Source organism: Schistocerca piceifrons, chromosome 2 (assembly GCF_021461385.2).
Source record: "Schistocerca piceifrons isolate TAMUIC-IGC-003096 chromosome 2, iqSchPice1.1, whole genome shotgun sequence".
In the NCBI taxonomy this organism is placed as follows: Eukaryota; Metazoa; Arthropoda; class Insecta; order Orthoptera; family Acrididae; genus Schistocerca; species Schistocerca piceifrons.
Genome location: NC_060139.1, coordinates 466426316 through 466444951, shown reverse-complemented (window position 1 = coordinate 466444951; position 18636 = coordinate 466426316).

Sequence of the window (18636 nt, the reverse complement as noted above, 5' to 3'; positions counted from 1 at the left end):
GCGGCGTCTTTGTGCGCCGCTTCCGGCGTGGAGAGGGGCCGCCACTGCCGCCTCGCCTCGCTGCTTCCAACTACTGCCAGTGGCCTGTGCTCTCACTGCCAGTAACGCCGCCGGGCACGGCCCCGGGGCAGAGGTGACCGCCTCAGCCGACGACTGCTACCAGCTGCCGTCCCTCTCTAACGACGTTGCTACAAAACGTTCCGTAATACTAACAACCATTCGAAAGCAGACACTTTGCGTATGATCTCTTGTCGCTATAAGCTACACTACTGGCCATTAAAATTGCTACACCACGAAGATGACGTGCTACAGACGCGAAATTTAACCGACAGGAAGAAGCTGGTGTGATATGCAAATAATTAGCTTTTCAGAGCATTCGCACAAGGTTGGCACCGGTGGCGACACCTACAACGTGCTGACATGAGGAAAGTTTCCATCCGATTTCTCATACACAAACAGCAGTCGACCGGCGTTGCCTGGTGAAACGTTGTTGCGATGCCTCGTCTAAGGAGCAGAAATGCGTACCATCTCGTTTCCCACTTTGATAAAGGTCGGATTGTAGCCTATCGCGGTTGCGGTAGATCGTATCGCGACATTGCTGCTCGTGTTGGTCGACATCCAATGACTATTAGCAGAGTATGGAATCGGTGGGTTCAGGAGGGTAATACGGAACGCCGTGCTGGATCCCAACGGCCTCGTATCACTAGGAGTCGAGATGACAGGCATTTTATCCGCATGGCTGTAACGGATCGTGTAGCCACGCCTCGATCCCTGAGTCAACAGATGGGGACAAGACAACAACCATCTGCACGAACAGTTCGGCGACGTTTGCACCAGCATGGACTATCAGCTCGGAGACCGTGGCTGCGGTTACTTTTGACGCTGCATCACAGACAGGGGCGCCTGCGATGGTGTACTCAACGACGAATCTGGGTACACGAATGGCAAAACGTCATCTTTTCGGACGTATCCAGGTTCTGTTTACAGCATCGTGATGGTCGCATCCGTGTTTGGCGACATCGCGGTGAACGCACATAGGAAGCGTGTATTCGTCATCGCCATACTGGCGTATCACCCAGCGTGATGGTACGGGATGCCATTGGTTACACGTCTCGGTCACCTCTTGTTCGCATTGCGGCACTTTGAACAGTGGACGTTACATTTCAGAAGTGGTCCGACCGAGGCTCTACCCTTCATTCGATCCCTGCGAAACCCTACATTTCAACAGGACAATGCACGACCGCATGTTGCAGGTCCTGTACGGGCCTTTCTGGATACAGAAAATGTTCAACTGCTGCCCTGGCCAGCACATTCTCCAGATCTCTCACCAATTGAAAACGTCTGGTCAATGGCGGCCGAGCAACTGGCTCGTCACAATACGCCAGTCACTACTCTTGATGAACTGTGGTATCGTGTTGAAGCTGCATGGGCAGCTGTACCTGTACACGCCATCCAAGCTCTGTTTGAATCAATGCCCAGGCGTATCAAGGCCGGTATTACGGCAAGAGCTGGTTGTTCTGGGTACTGATTTCTCAGGATCTATGCACCGAAATTGCGTGAAAATGTAATCACAAGTCAATTCTAGTATAATATATTTGTCCAATGAATACCCGTTTATCATCTGCATTTCTTCTTCGTGTAGCAATTTTAATGGCCAGTAGTGTATATCTATAGCTATACTCCGCAAGCTAGCTGTGGCTGAAGGTAATTCTGATGCCTTTATCAATTCCTGCCCTTTCCTATTCCACTCGGGAAAGTTTCATGGTTAAAGTACTTGTCTCTGAACATTCATATGTACTGTAATTTTTCTCATGCATCAGCTTTATATTGATGTTGGTGTCAATGGTTCAACGAAATTGCTCATACTCGTCATACTGGCCGAGCGGTTCTAGGCGCTACGGTCACAGGTTCGAATCTTGCCTGGGGCATTCATGTGTGTGATGTCCTTAGGTTAGTTAGGTTTAAGTAGTTCTAAGTGCTAGGGGACTGATGACCTCCGATGTTAAGTCCCATAGTGCTCAGAGCCGTTTGAACGATTTTGAACTCGTCATACTGGACACAGCAACATACAAATTTGTGCATGGAACACCGCAGCATACGTACAGCAACTGCTAGTAAAACGGCGACCGCAGTACAAATTAGTACCAATGTTACTCCCTCAGCGTCAGGTAGGACCATAGCTGAGTACCGAGCCATTACTATTTCGATGTAAATTTATGTAATTTCTGCTTGATTACATCATCTCTGTACATATAATAAATCTGTAAAATCCTATCTGTCTCTTTGTCTTTGAACATGCTAATTTCCAAAACTAATAGACGACTTTTCAAGGGGATTTTGCAGGTAACTTGAGCATAGTTTGGGGCATCGTAAAGGCTTTACTTCATCTAAATCAGGTAATGGAAAAAAGAGATATAGCGAATTAAAATTTTATTAAAAATTTCTTGTTTAGTTAAACCCGCTAATCTCGAATACTACCAGACGGATTTTTAAGGGGTTTTCACTGGCAATTTCAGATTAGCTATGATCACCGTATAGTCTATATTTCATCAAAATCGGATCACAAGAAGAAGATATTCATACATATTATAAAAATATATGCAGGTATGTATGTATGTGCATTGACGGAAAGAAAATTGCAACGCGAAGAAGGTATGCGACATAAACGGAAGTTGGTAGGCGTGTTTCTACATATGAAGGATGATGTCTATTCAAATTTCGTGCCAGTTGCACAAGAGTGACGCAAGTAGCACCACTATGAGAATGCAAAGCATGTATGCTTTAAATACATGCTGTAACAGTAACGGTCGTAAGCGTTAATTATCTTTAAGAATGTACGTGGTGAGCTGCTGTTAGTCAAGAATACCTTTAAGATGGCAAAGATGCCATTCCTAACACCTCACTGAATGTGAACAAGGTCGTGTAATAGGGCTAAGAGAAGGTGGATGTTCCTTCCGTGATACTGCAGAAAGACTTGGCAGGAATGTAGCCACTGTACATGATTCTGGCAGCGATAGTCACGGGAATGCGCGGTCGCAAGAGGACCAGGCTCTGAACGGCCACGTGGCACTACCGAAAAGGAAGACCATCGTGTTCGGCGTATGGCTCTGCCTCTGCAGAAGCAATTTGAGCAGCATTTGGCATCGCAGTGACACAACGAACTGTTACAAATCGGTTGCTTCCAGGACAGTTCCGAGCCAGATGCCCAATAGCGTGCATTTCGCTGGCCCCAAACCACCACCATTTGCGACTTTAGAGGTGTCAAGCGAGAGCTTGGAGGCTGGAAGTCTGTAGCGTTTTCTGAAGAAAGCTGCTTCTGCCTTGGTGCCAGTGATGGCCGTCAATTGGCTAGAAGGAGGTCAGCTGAGGGCCTGCAACGAACCTGTCTTCGTGCTAGACGCACTGGACCCACACCTGGAGTTATGGTATGGCGTACGATTTCGTATGACAGTAGGAGCATTCTCATGGTTATATCACACACCCTGACTGCAAATTTGTACGTCAGTCTGGTGATTCGACTTGTTGTGCTGCCATTCATGAACAGCATTTCAGGAGGTGTTTTCCAGAAGGATAACGCTCACCAGTCTACCGCTGTTGTAACCCAACATACTCTACAAACTGTCGACATGTCGCCTTGGCCTACTCGATAACCAGATCTGTCTCCAATCGAGCACATATAGAACATCGTCGGACGACAACTCCTACGTCATCCACAAACAGCGTTAAACGCTTCTGTACTGACCGACCAAGTGAAACAGGCATGTAACTCCATCTCACAAACTTACATCCCACACCTGTGCAACACAGAGCATGAACGTTCGCACGCTTGCATTCAAATGGTTCAAATGGCTCTGAGCACTATGGGACTTAACATCTGAGGTCATCAGTCCCCTAGAACTTAGAACTACTTAAACCTAACTAACCTAAGGACATCACACACATCCATGCCCGAGGCAGGAGTCGAACATGCGACCGTAGCGGTCACGCAGTTCCAGACTGAAGCGCCTAGACCCGCTCGGCCACAGCGACCGGCCGCTTGCATTTAACATTCTGGCGGTTACACAGGTTATTAATTCACCAGCATTTCACATATGCAATGGCTGATCTCGCGTTTACATTAACCTGTAATCTTGCGACGTTAATCACTTAGATATGTTGCCTAGACAAACGTATTCCCGAAATTTCATTACAGCACAGTAATTATTTTTTTGGTGGTGCGACTTTTTCCCCTCAGTGTATTAACTGCTGACCCAAAAGATGTTCAAGTGACAAAATTTAAACAAAAGAAAATGCCAAAGATTAGGACTCGATTGTTGACGGACGTGGAAAAGAATGGAAAGTATAAAGCACGATTAGCAGCCAAATTAACCAAAACTGAGAAAGGGAGAGTAGAAGAAGAATTCTTAATCAAAGAAATCCTTGTTAGAGAAGCCACGGACATCTGTGGAAAAACGAGTGCCACACCATAAAGGAAGAACACACCTGGTGGAATGGTTGGTCAAAGAGAACAGTAAAAGATAGGAACGTACTGAAAAGGAAATTAACCATGAAAAACAGAAAACAGACGTAGACGAAATGAATTAGTAATTTCCGCGCGGCTCCCTCCGTCGGGCCGGCCGCGGTGGTCTCGCGGTTAAGGCCCTTCAGTCCGGAACCGCGCGACTGCTACGGTCGTAGGTTCGAATCCTGCCTCGGGCATGGATGTGTGTGATGTCCTTAGGTTAGTTAGGTTTAAGTAGTTCTAAGTTCTAGGGGACTGATGACCACAGATGTTAAGTCCCATAGTGCTCAGAGCCAACCCTCCGTCGGAGGTTCGAGTTCTCCCTCGGGCATGCATGTGTGTGTTGTCCTTAACGTAAGTTAGTTTAAGTTAGATTAAGTAGTGCGTTAGCTTAGGGACCGATGACCGCAGTAGTCTGGTCCCATAAGACCCTAAAAAAATGAATAAGCAATTTAACATCTAGCCCAGAAATACCGATAAAAGAAACTAGCTGTAAAAAGACTGATCCAGGAAGAAAAGGAAAAGTGTTCGGAAGACTTTACTACAAGGATAGAGGAAGACTGTCAGAGAAGTAGGAAATTACTATACAAAGTACTAAAGAGCAAACGAAATGAATGTGTAAATATCCTTTCCCTGGAAACAGATGACGGTAACAATACGAACAGAGGAAGGGATCAGGGATTAAATGAAAAAGTACTTGAATATGCTGCTAAATGGAGATGGGGATAACACAACCATAAACGACTGCACAGTAATTAATGAAGTCAAACTAACGGGCACCCTTTAACATGGCGTGAAGTACAAACAGCATTAAAGATAAACTTCCTGGCAGATTAAAACTGTGTGCCCGACCGAGACTCGAACTCGGGACCTTTGCCTTTCGCGGGCAAGTGCTCTACCAACTGAGCTACCGAAGCACGACTCACGCCCGGTACTCACAGCTTTACTTCTGCAGAACTAGCACTCCTGAAAGGAGTGCTAGTTCTGCATGGTTCGCAGGAGAGCTTCTGTAAAGTTTGGAAGGTAGGAGACGAGGTACTGGCAGAAGTAAAGCTGTGAGTACCGGGCGTGAGTCGTGCTTCGGTAGCTCAGTTGGTAGAGCACTTGCCCGCGAAAGGCAAAGGTCCCGAGTTCGAGTCTCGGTCGGGCACACAGTTTTAATCTGCCAGGAAGTTTCATATCAGCACACACTCCGCTGCAGAGTGAAAATCTCATTCTGGAGCATTAAAGAGCATTCGGAATGGAAAGTCGACAGGCTTTGATGACCTCATCTCAGACATGATAAAGGCGGTTGGTATATTATGCTTGAATTGGCTCTATAGAGTTTTATCAGTGGTTTGGAAAGAAAACAAAATCCCAGAAGACTGGAGTAAAGGAGTCATCATCCTTCTGTTCAAAAAGGGGAATCGACGAAAATGCGGAAATTACAGAGGCGTCACGCTGCTGTCACACACCTTGAAGCTGCTAGAAAAGATCATAGGAATGATAATTAGAAAGATAGTAGAATCTTTCTTTGAGGAAGAACAACATCGATTCAGGAAAGACCGAGGTACTATGGATCTTTGTTTTGCAGTAAGAATCTTGAGAGGAAAGTACTGGGAATAGGGAAAAAATCTTTTGATTGTATTTGTGGACTTTGAAAAACATATGACAGTGTTCCTCGAAACAAGATGGGGAATGTTTGGAAAACCTAAAGGTGCCAAATTACCTAGCTAACAAAGTCAATATGCTATACCAAAAGTGTTACAGTTGTGTTCAGATAGGCAAAGGGCGATCAGAATGGTTTGAAACAAAGAGAGGTGTCCAACAAGGAAGTGCCTTATCACCACTCCTGTTTGTAATAGAAATGGACAAGATCATAAAATCTATAAAGAAAGCCGGCCGGAGTGGCCGTGCGGTTCTGGGCGCTGCAGTCTGAAGCCGAGCGACCGCTACGGTCGCAGGTTCGAATCCTGCCTCGGGCATGGATGTGTGTGATGTCCTTAGGTTAGTTAGGTTTAATTAGTTCTAAGTTCTAGGCGACTGATGACCTCAGAAGTTAAGTCGCATAAAGCTCAGAACCATTTTTTTTCTATAAAGAAAATAGACAACGAACCAAATGCCCTGGTTTCTGATAATTATTTGATAGTATGGGGAGAGAGACAGAAGCTGAAGCACAGAAGAAACTTAATGATTGGAGCAACAAATTCAAAACTTTAGGACTAAAAATAAGTAAAACAAAGACAGTAGAAACGACCATCAACAGGCAAGAAACAATCTCAAATATATTTCCAGAACGAGTCAAAGTAGTGTTTATATCACATTTCAAGTACCTGGGAAGCATCATCTCGAAAGACAACACCATTAAGCCGGAAATACTCAGCAGGACGCAGAAAGAATCCAGTTTTTACAGTCAAATCAGAAATCTTCTCTAGGGCGATAGGATGCCACAAAAAGCAAAAGCGACCATGTACCACACTTTTTTGTATCAGTCACAACATATGGTTTAGAAACTTCTACCTTACTGAACAAAGACCCCAGCAGAATCCAGGCAACAGAAATGAGATTCATTAGAACTGTGAATCAAACAACTAGAAAGGACAAAATCGGGAATGAGGTGAACAGAAAAGTAGCTGGAGTTGAGGTTCCCCTTCAGTGGTATGGGCACATAATAAGAATGAACAGCTAAAGACCTGCCAAACGGTATTTCAACCTTAGCGTCATAGGAAGAAGACCACGGGGAAGACCAAGAAAACGCTGGATAGAGACTGTAAGATCAGACGTGGAAGTGAAAGGACACAAATGGGAAGCTGGCCTGGAACAGAATATTTACGAAGACAGAGCGAAATGTCGAGCGCTAGTACACCACACCTAGCAAACTGAAGTTGGAAAACGATTATGACGGTGATGAGTGTGTGTGTGTGTATTCCACATCTCCTCCGAAATCAGTGGACCGATTCCAGCCAATCTTGGTAAACATATTACTTACTGTGTGGAAAGAATCGCTGTTGGCCTAAGAAACACATAGCTATCAAAGAGGTCGTTTATGGAACTTTCCCCCCCCCCCCCCCCCCTCTACACATAATGAAGACAAGAAAAATGTTTATCTCTTATATAATATCTTTGCTGTTCATTTTCGCACCAGGCATCACGTTTTAATTTATTACTTCTTTGCTACTAACTGCATTCGTGACACGTTTTGCAGATAGTGTTCACGTGTATCACTGAATGTACCTCCAAAATTACATCGAACGGCGCATAGTTCAGCATCTATGACTGAGATGCGTGAAAAACTGTCACATCATGCATGATTTTTAAATTTATTATTACTAATTTGCTGAACCAAGTTCGACGAAATGTAGTAAGGAAATAGCTTGAACTGTGAGGGAGAACATACGCTGCTATAGAAATTGTTTGGTACAAGCTATATACTGATTTGAAGAAGAACACGCGAATTAGGGAAAAATATTTACTCCTGCAAAAAAATATTTATTCTCTGAGTTTTGAACCTTATCGTGTCTGTGAAAATGCTTTTATAGCAAGAAAAGAATGTAAGAGGAAGAGAGACAAATGGGCATTCATTGCAGAGAAGAGGCGGGCCGCAAATGCGGAAATCCACTGATATGAGCGGTTTTGACAAAGAGTGCAATGTTGTGGCGCAGTGACTGGAAACAAGAATCTCTGAACCGGCGAAGCTGATCGCCTGTTGGTATTACCGTGAGCAACTACGGAAAGTGGTTGTAGGACGGTGAAACTAAAGAGTAGGCTGTTAGGGATTGGACGAAAACGTCTCATCACAAAACGTAGAGATCCCCCGCTTTGCAATCCAGAATAAGGAGAGATCTGTGGCAGAACTGACGGCAGAGGTCAATGCTGGTGCAGGCCCAAGTGTTTTCGGAGCACGCTGTTCAAAGGCCATTGTTGAACTTGGAATTCCACATCACGCGACCCCTACGTGTTCCTGTGTTGACCCAACGACATCGTCAGTTATGATTGGAGTGGGCACAGCCACACTGAGTTTACACCGTGGATCAACTGAAACGTGTCGCCTGTCGGATGAATCGCATTTCTTATTACACCAAGTCGGTGGTAGGGTCCTTACGCGCCGTTGAGCCACGGTAAAAATTGCTGTTTTGAAGAGCGCGCCGCAGCGCGTAGTGTAAAGCAGTCGCCTTCCGTTTCTGGTGGTGGCGCCGCTGTGGCAATCGCAGCTTTGGTGTCTCCCTCTGGTGGGAAAGGGGAAAAGTCTTGTTCACGTACATTTAAGGGGCGCTATGAGCTCGGCAGGGACACCCTTCATCTCCTTTCCCAAGGTGGCTTCCATCAACTCCCCCTCCCGGATGATGCCCTCTCTCCCTCCATTTATCCCTCCTATCAACTATGATCCTCACTCCCCCTCCTTTCCTCTGTCTTTTTCCCGGGCTCCCTCTCTCCCCCTTCCATCCTCTTTTTTCCCCACCTCCCCTCTGTCTGCCCGCTTCTCTCCCCCGAGTCCTTTTGCATTTCCCTCCTCTGCCTCCTCTCATTCCCTCTCGCGTCTGCCCTGCCCCTCTCCCCCTTTATTAGTCCTCTCCCTCCTTGGTTCCCCCCTTTTTCGTATTTTTCCTTCCTCCCTCCTTGTTCTTCTCCCTCCTCCAGGTCCCCCCCCCCCCCCCCATCTGCCTTTGGCTCGGGAGTGTCATCTTTGTGCCACCCTTTTCGTGCAGTGTTTTACAGTGAGTGTTTTACAGTGAGTGTTCCGTGTTGTGTTTTGTCGTGAACGGCCATCATACTGTCGCTGGGTGTGCTTTTTATCTCTTGCAAACAGAAACCAGACTGTCGCCGTGTTTTTTAATTGTGTGTGTACTATGTTACTTGTCTGATTCCTGTGTCTTTTATTAACATTGCCAACCCCTTTTACTTTCTGATTTAACTTTCCGCATTTTTCCGCCATTTTACACTTTACGTCACCGTTTTATCGCCTCTTTTTCTTGTTTCTTTTCTTCTTCCGTTTTTAAAATAAAAGTCTGTAGGCTGTAGAGCAGCGTACTAAGCTGCTGCCAGCCCGCCCCCTTCAGCGGAATTGAAAATCAATAAAGGAAAAAAAAAAACTCGGCAAGGGGGCAGTCTGTCAGTCTCGGCGAGTCTGGGCAGTTGGTCAGCCGGGTCAGTGTGGGGCAGTCGGTGTCTGTCTGTCGTCTGGAGTGCTAGTATATGTTAGGCCGCCAGTCTGCTCGAGTTGCTCGGGCAACGGTCATTGGCGGTTGGATCGATCGGTTGGTCGGTCGCGCACTGAGACACAAGATGACTTGTCCGTCTTGATCGTCGGCGCATGTCAGGTCGCCACGTCAGTCCAGTGGCCCGCGCCGTATAGCGAGGGCTAGTGGCTTCGCGGCCGGCACGAGAGCAACAGGAGTCAACCCACGACATCGGTCTGGCCGGTGCGAGCTGCGACGCCGTGAGGTGGGAGATCGGCGCGCATTCCTGCGTCCATTAAAGCGGCTGGCAGCGGACGGTTCGGAAGAGCGTTTTGGGCATGCTGCGCCAGGTCTTCGCCAGACATCGAAATTATTAAAAGTTAAGTGATTCGTGATATGTTGTTTCGTTTACTTGTTAAATTCTACTTGTGATCTTGGTCAGTCTGTCGTCCCCAGCTTGATCGTCTGTCTCTCGTCCCCATTTGTTAGGCAGTTAGTGTCTGTCTGTCTGCCGCACGTTAATAGCTGCCTCTGTCATATTTGTTGGATTCAGAGTTAACGAATAAGGTGTAAAGGTGTAAAGGCTGAATTCCTGAAATATGTTTTTATCTTACCTATCATCTTGCGAGGTGGTATATGTGTAATGTAGAGCATGTTGGTACATTTTATGTAAAACTGCATTTCATGGATTTTATTTAAATGGTCATTTTAGTATAGAAAGTTGCCACCCTTCCACCATAAGAGTTCTTTTAAAAACAAGTTGCACTTTCAGTGGCAAATAATTTTAATGTGAGTGTTTTGTACCATTTCCATCCCTCTTACGGAGTGCATAGTTTATGTGTGTGTCAGTTGTTAAAATTTTTAGTTTAAAGTAATCTGGTGTGTTGCAGATTTGCACCATTGTAGTCTTTCAGAGGTTGTTGTTGTGAGCGGTCGTCACTGCGGCCGTGTTAATAGGGAGCGGCAACGTTCTCAGCCCGAAAGCTCATACTATATAAAAAAAATTAAAAAAGTTATTTCTGTCTCTGAATAAATTGTAACTTGATATATACAGCGTGCTTTCTGATTATAATTTTAAATCTGTTTAAAAAAAGGGCTTTTATAAATTAAAGAAAACAACTTTAATTTGTTTCTTCAGTTACCATTGGCAACTACTTCCTCGCTCACATAGTGTGATTAAATGTGTTAATGTTCTTGATGAATCGCTACTAAATAAATTCTTAAGAAAGTAAATTCACGGTTCAGCCGTCATCCAGACGAATGGCTGCACGAACATGCACCGCGCCACAGATGCTGGCTGGTGAGGGCAGAGTTATGATATGGGACACACTGAGTTGGGCTTCCAAGGGACCTGTGGTGGTACGCGAATGCACTGTGACAGCAGTGAACTACGTGATCATTACAGCGGGCCACCTGCATAGCTTCACGCGTGAAGTATCGTCGTACGGCGATGACATAAATAAGATAACTGTCCGTGTTGCAAGGTCAGAATCGTGCTACTTAGGTTGGAGGGGCAATCGTAGTGAACTCACATTGACATCTTTGCCAGTAAATGTGTGTGACCTGTCCCCATTGGAACACATATCGAGCCCCAGCTGCGTCCCGTAATTTGCGGGAGTTCCTTGACCTGAGCCTGACACCTAGTACCGCATACTTAGGGAATCCTGCCAAGGACTTGTACAACCCATGCCAAGCAGAATCTCTGTTGTAGTGTGTTTGAAAAGTTAAATGGGTGGTTATAGTGTTTTTGCTCATCAGTGTACATACTATCCAGTATTTGACAACGAGGACACTTAGTGACTTCCAACGAACTTTACACATCAGCTCAAACCATTACAAAAATTTTTATCGCTTATAAAAATGATGAGAGAAAAGATGTTCATCGCTTGCGGGTACTACATTTTTGCTGTTTATGGTGTAAAACCATCGCATCAGGCATGACGTTTTAGTTTATTACTTACTGTATTTTCGACACATTTTGCAGATAGTGTCCACATATAGCAATGAATATATGTACAAAATTGTAACACTGTATGGAACATAGTTCCTGAGATATGACGTCACATACTCTGAGATGCGTGAAAACCTGCCACATCCTGCATGGCGTTAGAATTTATTACTTCTCTATTACTAAGTCTGTTCACAACACATTTAGTAGACAGTATCCACATACGTCACTGAATGTATATGCAAAATTACATCGTTGTATGGCATAGACAGAGAAAGAGAAGAGGAGGAGATGGACAGGGAGAGGAGGAAGAGGAGATGGACATAGAAAGGAAAGAGGAGGAAACAGACCGAGTGGGAAGAGGAGATGGACAAAGAGCGGGAGGAGAAGCAGGAGGCCAGAGGGAGAGGCAGGAGGGAGTGGACAGAGAATGGGGGCTGGGGGAGATGGGCAGAGAGTACAGGGAGAAGCAGATGGACGAAGAGGGAATCGCTGGAGTATTGCGTTCCAGGGTGGACCAGTACTGTAAGACGTGTATATTTATATTGTCACACCACAATTTATGAAAGATGTATATATTTTATTAATAAGATTAAGTAGGAATAATCAATATTTGTCATGTTGGAAATAATTGTGGCAGCAGGGAATGCCTGCACCAAAGTATTGTTGATATAATTTTAAAAAGGGCCGGAGAAACCGCGTACGGATACATTTTAAGAAAAGAGCGGGAAAGACCGCGCATTGATACATTTTGTAATGGTAGCAGGGATTGCTGCACCAGAAAGCATTGTTGGCAGGAGAGACCGCACTTTAGCGTTCGTAGGGTGTCAGTAGTAAGCGAGATGTGAAGCGAGTTGGTAGCAGGTCTGAAGCGAGAGGTTGAGAGGAGCAGTGTGCTTGCCAGCCACCAGCTATGATTTACAAGAGATTATAAACGGATATACAGAGACATCAACCAACTATTATCATAAGAGGAACTAATATTATTGAATTATTTTCTTTGCGAAACTCAAGACTAGTCAAAGTATATTTGCGCAATGCTAGTTGTAAGATTATAGTAAAAAGTAAGTCCCATTTGAACGTTTATAAAATCATTTCATTACCAACAGTAAGCAGTGAAGGAAACAAAAGAAAAATTTGGAGTAGGTACTAAAAGCCAGGGAGAAGAAATAAAAACTTTGAGGTTCGCCGATGGCATTGTAATTCTGTCAGAGACAGCAAAGGACTTGGAAGAGCAGTTGAACGGAATGGATAGTGTCTTGAAAGGAGGATATAAGATGAACATCAACAAAAGCAAAACGAGGATAATGGAATGTAGTCGAATTAAGTCGGGTGATGCTGAAGGAATTAGATTAGGAAATGAGACACTTAAAGTAGTAAAGGAGTTTTGTTATTTGGGAGCAAAATAACTGATGATGGTCGAAGTAGAGAGCATATAAAATGTAGACTGGCAATGGCAAGGAAAGCATTTCTGAAGAAGAGAAATTTGTTAACACTGAGTACAGATTTAAGTATCAGGAAGTCATTTCTGAAAGTATTTGTTTGGAGTGTAGCCATGAATGGAAGTGAAACATGGACGATAAATAGTTTGGACAAGAAGAGAATAGAAGCTTTCGAAATGTGGTGCTACAGAAGAATGCTGAAGATTAGATGGGTAGATCACATAACTAATGAGGAAGTATTGAATAGGATTGGGGAGAAGAGAAGTTTGTGGCACCACTTGACTAGAAGAAGGGGTCGGTTGGTAGGACATGTTCTGAGGCATCAAGGGATCACCAATTTATTATTGGAGGGCAGCGTGGAGGGTAAAAATCGTAGAGGGAGACCAAGAGATGAATACACCAAGCAGATTCAGAAGGCTGTAGGTTGCAGTAGGTACTGGGAGATGAAGAAGCTTGTACAGGATAGAGTAGCATGGAGAGCTGCATCAAACCAGTCTCAGGACTGAAGACAACAAGAATAACAACCAACAGTAAATATTTGAAGCGTTTTCAGAATATAATTAATTTTTGCCAGCAATGTTGCATTACTGATTATAATCCATCCCAAAAACCATCAACGTAAAACTTTGCAAAAATTTTATTGTTGTCAAGAAAAAGTGTAACTATGAATTACGTAACTTCAGTCAAATTAATTAAAGAATAACGTCAGCTTTGCTATTAAAGAATAACGTCAGCTTTGGTAATAAATACAGCCACTTATTATGACAGCCCACCAGCAGTTAATAGAGTATAGTAAATCAGAGTAAGTATATTCATGTCGCAGTTCGATGTAGCAGTCAGATGGCGATCCAGTAATAGTAAAAAAGGTAAGAAACAGTTTTAGGTTATTGCAGGTAACGACTGAGGGCCACGAAGACGACACATTCTATGTTTCGTCGAAATAATCAGAAAATCACTTTTAATAAGCAGCAATTAAATTTGTGTGCGAAGATTGAGAAAGAGAATAAATTTCAAAGGGAGGATTTCATTTGTTATTATTAAGCAAGAGGTAGAAATCCTAAGGAGAGGTTTCATAGTTTATTGTAAAAGGGAAGGTTATCATTAACAAAAGAGGTATAGAGGAGACGGGAAGGTTTTAGTACGATATCAAGCAAGTGGTCATAATCTTTTGATTCCTCAGTGTATTGTCAGTCCAATGCACATGCAAATAAAAAGGAGAATAAGAAATCAACCGATGTAAAATCACTCCGTAACCAGCCACTGCAGGCTACGACCACGGATTCCTTACACCGAGAAATTCAGAAAATATCTCTGAACAACCCATAAATCTTGTCAGTGGAGTTCACATGCACCCTGTACACACGACAAATGCGCGTATGTACATGTGTGTGTTTTTCTGAAACGTCTGGAGTTAATTTCAGCTGAAGCTGGTACACATAGGACATAGTACCTGGCGACAATTAGCGTGGCTGTAAAAGATATCTAGCACTCTTAGTTTGGGGGAAACTGGAAACATGTAAGCCTAACATTGGAACACCTGGAGAAATTTCAGCCAAACTTCGTGTATCAGCTAGTGTATCGAAATTCAGATATATTGGTGTCGAATCCATCGTTCTTGGGGTTACTCGTCTAATAGGTGATATCTCTGGATGACATCTAATCTCCTGGGAATGGTGGTGGCGGTAGGAAAGGGGTGATGTGAAAACAGAAGCCAAAACCAAACTATATTAGCGTTGAGTCCATCGTTCTCGGTGTTACTGGCCTGGTAATTGGCAGCACCGATGAGTCTCCTAGCACAAGATATAAACGGCATGATAAAATATTACTCATGCAAATCTAAGACTTTGCTAGGTTACTGTTAGGCCATGAGCATGCTGAAACTTTCTGACTGAAATGGTATATATATATATATATATATATATATATATATATATATATATATATATATATATATATATATATATATATATATATGTATATATATAAATAAAATTATTCAACTGCCCCTTCCTAGGAGTTTTACACTGCCTGTGACACCTTCAAATACCATGTGCCTGTTTGTCATATTCTCGTGTTAGCTATGTGCAAACAATTAGTCCTACAGAAAAGATGATTAGGGCCTTTTTGTAGTAAATTTAATGTATTTAAATTTTCTATCGGGCTACTTTTTTGCTAGAGGCCATAGTTTTCGAATTATTCAAGAAGAACGTACAAAGAGACCTTCAAACGTGTTTTCCTTTAACAACTCTTTAGTAAATCGAAAACCGTCACCTCCAGTGGGAACATATTCCATTACTAAATTTAAGTACATTAAATTTCCTAAAAAAAAAGGTTCTGTTCATTTGTCTGTAGGCTTTACAGTTTGCATGTAATGAGCTAGAGAATATTAAAATCTCTCCCCTAGTTTTAAGAATCGTTGCAGGTTGCATAACACCCTTAGATAGGGGCAGCTGAGTCACTGTATATGAGACGCACAGCGTTCTGTGCAACTATCCCACGATCGTATAGCGGTGCCAGTGAGATCATCCAAGCTCCATAGCAACTGCGATATCAAACTCTTTAGTATGCTATCCAATATATACACTGAGGAAGCAGTACAGGAACCAAGTCGTATTTGAAAAGGGAATTAAACCCAGGGAAAATATAAAATCTTTCATGTTTACCGAGGACACTGTAATTCTGATAGATGATTTGGAAGATCAGTTGAATTAGATGGGTTGTGTCTCGAATAAAGGTTATATCATAAACATAAATAAAAGTAGAGCAAGATAACGCAGTGTACTCAAATTACGTAGGCTGTTGCTGAGGGAATCGAAATAGTAAATGAGATGCTGTTTTGCCAGCTAAATAAATGATGTTCACAGAAGCAAAGAGTTTATTAAATATAGAATGACACTGAATCATCAGTTTTCTGACTAGTTTGATGTGGCCCACCACGAATTTGTATCCTGTGTCAACCTTTTCATTTCAGACTAGCAATTGCCACCTACGTCCTCAAATTTATGCTGGATGTAATTCAGTCTCTGTGTTCCTCCACAGTTTTTACCATCTATAGCTCCCTCTAGTGCCATCGAAGTTATTCCTTAATGTCTTAACAGGTGTCTCATCATGTCCCTTCTTCTTATCAATGTTTTCCATATGTTTCTTTCCTTGTCGATCCTCCTGAGAACATCATTCCTTACCTTATCAGTCCACCTAATTTTCAGCATTCTTCTGTAAGACATCTCAAAGGCTTGGATTCTCTTCTGTTCCGGTTTTCCCACGCTCCATGTCTCACTACTATACAATACTGTACATTCCCAGAAACTTCTTCCTCAAATTAAAGCCTATGTTTGATACGAGCAGAGTTTTTCTTGGTCAGGAATGTTCTTTTTGCAAGTGCTAGTCTGCTTTTTAAGTCCTCCTTGCTCCATCCATCATGGATTATTTTGCTGCCTAGGTAAGAGAATCCCTTTTCGTCTACTTTGGCATGCCTGATTCTGATGTTAAGTTTCTCGCTGTTATCGTTTCTTCTACTTCTCATTACTTTCGTCTTACTTCGGTTTACTCTCAGTCCATATTCTGTACTCATTAGACTGTTCGTTCCATTCAGCAGATCCTGTAATTTTTCTTCACTTTCGTTGAGGATAGCAATGACATCAGTGAATTTTATCATTGATATCCTTTCACCTTGAATTTTAATTCCGTTCTTGAAGCTTTCTTTAATTACGTAGTTGCTTCTTCGATGTATAGATTGAACACTAGGGGCCAAATACATCCCTGCCTTTCAACCTTCCATAATCGGAGCACTTCGTTATCGGTCTTCCAGTCTTATTGTTCAATCTTGGTTCTTCTATATATTGTATATTACCTGTTTTGCACTATAGCTTATCCCTACCCTTCTCAGGATTTCGAACATTTTGAATTATTTTACATTGTCGAACACGTTCTCTAGGTCGACAAATCCCACGAAAGTGTCTTGATTTTTCTTCAGCCTTGCTTCCACTCTTAACCGCTACGTCATAATTTCCTCTCTGGTGCCTTTAACTTTCCTAAAGCCAAACTGATCGTCCTCTAACAGATACTCAATTTTCTTTTCCATTCTTCTGTATACCATTCTTGTAAGTAACTTGGATGCATGAGCTGTTAAGCTGACTGTGCGGTAGTTCCCGCCACTTGTCGGCTCTTGCAACCTTGGGAGTTGTGTGGATGATGTTTTTTCCAAAAGTCTGATGGTATATCGCCAGTCTCATACATTCTACACATCGTTTTGTTGCCACTTGCCCCAAAGATTTTAGAAAATCCGCTGGAATATTATCGATCCTTTCTGCCTTATATGATTTTAAGTCTTCCAAAGCTCTTCTTAACTCCGATTCTAATACTGGATTCCCTATCTCTTCCCTATCGACGTTTGTTTCTAGTTCTATCACGTTATCATTTAGGTCCTGCTCCTCATAGAGGCTCTCAATATACGCTTTCCATTTGTATTGCACTCTTCGTGTTACCGCTCATGCTTTTCTTTTCACGAAACGTTGTTTTGACTTTTCTATATGCTGAGGCAGTTATTCCGACAATCACTACTTTTTCGATTTCTTCAGATTTTGACGTAGCTATTTCGCCTTAGCTTCCCTGCGCTTCCTAGCTATTTGTTTCACTCCTAAGTGACTTGCGTTTCTGTATTCCTGAATTTCCCTGAATATTTTTGTACTTCCTTCTTTCGTTGATCGTCTAAAGTATTTCTTCTGTTGCCCACGTTTTCTTCGCAGTTAACCTGCCTTATGCCTACGTTTTTCTCTTCAACTTCTGTGATCGCCCTTTTTAAAGACGACCATTCTTCAATTGAACTGCCTACTGACGTATCCATTATCGTATCCTCAGAGAACATCGAGCGTATCTCTTCATTTATTAGTATCTCTGTATCCCACTTCTTCCCGCATTGATTTTTTCTGACTATTCTCTTAAGCTTCAGACTACTCATCATCATCACCAAATTGTGAGCTGAGCCTACATCTGCCCCTGGTTACGCCTTACAATCCAGTATCTGATTTTGGAATCTCTGTTTGACCATGGTGTAATCTAGCTGAAATCCTCCCGTATCTCCCGGCCTTTTCCAAGTATATCTCCTCCTCTTGTAATTCTTGAACAGAGTATTCTGAAATTTACTACAGAACTCTCATTCCTACTACCAATCCCATATCCTCCCGTAGCCATTTCTTCTACTCCGTCCCCTAAAACCGTATTCCAAACCCTCATACCTTTTCATCTCCTTTTACGTATTGAATTACCCGTGCAGTATACTCATATACTTTCTCTTTCTCTTCACCTTCTGCTTACGGCGTCGGCATGTATACCTGAACTACTGTTGTCGGTGTTGGTCTGCTATCGTTTCTGATGAGAACAACTCTATCACTGAACTTTTCACAGTATCTCACTCTCTGCTCTAACTTGCTATTCTTAGCGAATCCCAATCCCATTGTGCCATTTTCTGCTGCTGTTGATATTACCCTATACTCTTCTGACCAGAAATCCTGGTCTTCTTCCCTTTTCACTTCAGTGACGCCCGCTGTAACTAGATTGAGCCTTAGCGTTTCCCTTTTCAAATTTCCTAGC